Genomic DNA, 3,831 nt, shown 5'->3' with positions numbered 1-3,831 from the left:
GGGTGGGGAGCACCCCCAGCTGCCTCTTTGGCCCTCTCTCTGTCCCCTCCCCTCTCTGGTGGGCTTTTTCCCTCCTCCACCTCCCGCGAGCTTTCTCCAGCCCCCAGGCTCTCTCTACCTCCTCTCCTGGAGCTCTGGTCTCTCTGTGTCTTTGTGTCTCTCTCGATTTCTGTGGGGGGGTCTATCTGACTCTCCCTGATTCTCCTCCGGGTGGTGAGTCCCCGCACCGTGGGCTCTTACTCCCTTGATCCTGGCTGGACAAAGGCTGCACCCTGGCAGCAGGGCATCTGGGAATCCAGCTCCAGTCTCCACGCCAGGGAGGGCGGTGTGGGTGTGAGCAAGGCACTGACCACCCCATCACTGGCCCCTAGAAGCTCAGGGTGGGCAGCCCCCCAGCCCTGCCCCCAGAGGACCTGGAATCCCAACTTCAGAGCGGCTGCCCTTTGTTTGAAGGCTTTTGTTGGTTGGCTGGTTTTGTTTGGTGTTGTGTTGGTGTTGTGATGTCTTTGACTTGTGACTTGATATATAGCTAACACCAAACAGTCTCGTTTTAGTCATTTTTCAGAGTAAAATTCACTGACTTTAACTCCCTCCGCCATCTCACTGCTGTTGACTCTCAAGAGCTCTTCATCCCTCCACCTGTCCCAACAGAAACTCAGGACCCCTTGAAGACCCCACCTCTTCTCCCCCTGGCCCAGCCCCGGGAGCCACTAATAAATGTTCCTCTCTTTGACTGGACTGTTCTAAGCGTTGGTCTTTTGTGTCCGGCTTCTTCTGTTCAGTGTGATGTCCCCCAGAGGAGCCGCGGGAGTGTCCCAGGTGACTCCTTGTGCTGCTTACGGCAAGGTCAGCAGTTCAAACCCAGCAGCTGCTCCTCGGGTGAAAGGCGAGGCTGTCTGCTTCCATCAGGATACACTACACGGCCGAGGAAGCGCCAGAGGTGGGTCCACGCTGTCCTCTGGGGCCGAGATGTCCTCAGGGGCTCCCATTCTGAGGGGTGTGTCAGAAAGCCATCTCCCTTTGTGGCTGAATACGACGCCTGGGTGTGGACAGGACGCATTTGTCCACCGCTCTGCCGACAGGCACTTGGATTGTGACCCCCCTTCCAGCTACCAGGAGACACGCTGAAGTGGACAGTGATACGCCCGGATCGGTTGGAGGCCCTGCTTCCAAGTTGTCAGGAGCCTATAGCATTGCAGGGGTCCCAGGGGACTCCTGTGTCCCTGGAAGGTTTTGATTTTTGCTAAAATGGGGGTCCCCGGGATGGCTTAGTCAGCACAGCCCTGCCCTGGGCCCAGCCCAGACTCACTGGTAGAGAATAGCTCCAGCCCCACCCTCTGTCTGGCTGTGGTCTTAATCTCCATGTCTCCCGGCAACCCCGTGTGCCTAGGGTACAACGGTCAGTGCCCCTTTGGCTTTGAGTGGCGGATGTTTCAGTAGATCTCCAGGCCTTTCTACCAAAGTGCCGCCGCATGGGCTCAAGCCTCTTTTTCGGTGACTGGCTGGGCATATTGGTCCTCTGTACCACCCAGGGGCTCTTGGAGGGGGTCTTGAAAAAAGAAATAAGAGTGCACTGGCATTAAGTCGATGCGAACTCACAACGATCCTATAAGACAGGGTGGAGCTGCCCCTGTGCCTATTCACGACTGTCACTCTTTGTGGGATTAGAAAGCCTCCTCTTTCTCCCTCGGAGCGAAGCGTGGTTTCGAACTGCTTAGCTCATGGTGAGCAGCCCAGCGGGTCACCACCGCTCCACCAGGGCTCCTGGAAGGGGTCTTACAATGAGCAGTAAAGGCCGAAGTCAAATATTTCAGCTAGACCCCTTCACAGCCAGCAGGGCCAGGTCAGAGGTCCCCCTCCTGGGCCACCCAGGCGTTGACTCCTCACCCCATGCTCGCACCCCTGATTGGGTGGCCTCTCTGTCCTGTCCTTCCTGCCTGTGAGGTCCACCTGAGGGGCCTGAGGGGACCAAGGGGCTGGTTTGGCCCTCAGCAGCTCCTCCCTGCACCCCTCCATGGGCCGGAGGAAAACCACCAGCAAGTAGAGGCCGTGGGGAAGACTAAGCTAGGAGGCAGCAGGACATGGGGTGTCACTCCACGTGAGGCAGTCAGGGACAGCATCTGACTCAAATCCTGAAACGGTCACCTGGGCTGGTGGGGAGGAGGCAGGAGTCTCGGCCCACCCCAGGCCGCTCCATCCCGGATGTCAGCAGGTGCGAGAGCTGAGCCCCCGACTCCCTGAGGCCATCGCAGCTCCATTGGGGTCAGAGCCTGGGTCCCCACTCAGCTCCCAGGTCCTGTCTCAGCCTTCCCGCCGTCTCTCACCTTCCATTCCATGGTGCACTCACACCCACTCAGCCACACTCACATTCAACACACACACACACACACACACACACACCATGTTAGTCCGGTTGACTACCTGTGACCTGATTGACAGGCCAGACTCCACCCCTTTGTAAGTTGTCAGAGTATGTAACTGCCACACCCACGCTGTCACATTCACTCACATAGTTATACAGACACACTCACACTCACCCACACTCACGCAGACACACTCACCACACACACTCACACACACAACCACACTGCCACATTCACTCACATAGTTATACAGACACACTCACACTCAGTCACACTCACACAGACACACTAACCACACACACACACTGCCACATTCACTCACATAGTTATGTCTACCCACTCAGTCACATTCACACAGACACACTCACCCACCAAGCCACACTCACACACTCACATTCAGACACACACACTGCACACACCTTCATTCAGACACACATGCACACACTCATTCCCACATGCTCACACACTCTCATTCAGACACACTCGCACACTCTCAGACACACTCACACACTCACACACTCTCAGACACACACACACTGCGCATGCGCACACACTCTCATGGAGCTGTTCTAGGAGTCCCTGCTTGGAGCGAAGAGACGTGGGTCTTACAGGGTGAGCTGTGAGGGGCCTAGCAGCAGGGACACCCCCTCAGCAGAGACCTGGGGAGGCTCCTGGAGGGGCTGGAGTGGCCATCCCAGTAAGCTGGGGGGACACTCGCTCTGGTCTGCGAGTCCGTTTCACAGGTCAGTGAGACCTTGGGGGCGGGAATCCCGCAGAAGCAGGAAGACAAAGACCCTGATCAGAAACCTGGTAGGTCCTGTCCACCCGATGCCTACCCCCACTCGGGGAATCCCCTCAGCTGCCTCCAGCCTAAGGGGCCTGGGTGCTTCAACAGTTAAGCACTCTGCATGGAGTCCACTCGGTAGTGCTGTGGCAGAAAGGCCAGGTGGTCAGCCTCCACAAAGACGGGCTCCGGGAAAGCCACAGGGGTTGCAATGAGCTGGAATCCAGTGGAGACCTCCAGCGGCAACAGCCCCACCCCACCCCCAGCTGCAGGGGTCAGCAGATGACAGAGTAGAGCCCAGGGAGGCCAAGATTCTAGTCCAAGGGCACACAGCAGAAATCAGCAGGACTGGACCCACAGGCTAAGCCCGTGTCCATGCACTCTCGCCCAGCTCGGCCAGGTCCACACGGCCTGGAGCCTGCAGCCATCCACGCTCAGCCCTCCCCACCCCCTGCACGCTGACCCACCCCCACAAGCACACTCAGGGCAGGGGGACTTCCTTGCTGAGCTCAGGGGGTTCGGTGCCAAGGCCCTGGGCTGGCACCCCTAGAAGGAGAGAAAACACAGGGAGACACCAGCCAACCCTCCTTCTTCCTGCTCCCCTGACTCACATGCCCGATGACCCACAAAAGCCACCAACACCCTTGCACGTCCACACGCACCCCAACAGGCCTCATTCTCCCT

Source organism: Echinops telfairi, unplaced genomic scaffold, assembly GCF_000313985.2.
Source record: "Echinops telfairi isolate 266 unplaced genomic scaffold, ASM31398v2 ScPeMD7_2;HRSCAF=8, whole genome shotgun sequence".
Classification (NCBI taxonomy): Eukaryota; Metazoa; Chordata; class Mammalia; order Afrosoricida; family Tenrecidae; genus Echinops; species Echinops telfairi.
The sequence above is the reverse complement of the archived record's forward strand: the minus strand, read 5'-3'. Positions refer to the sequence as shown.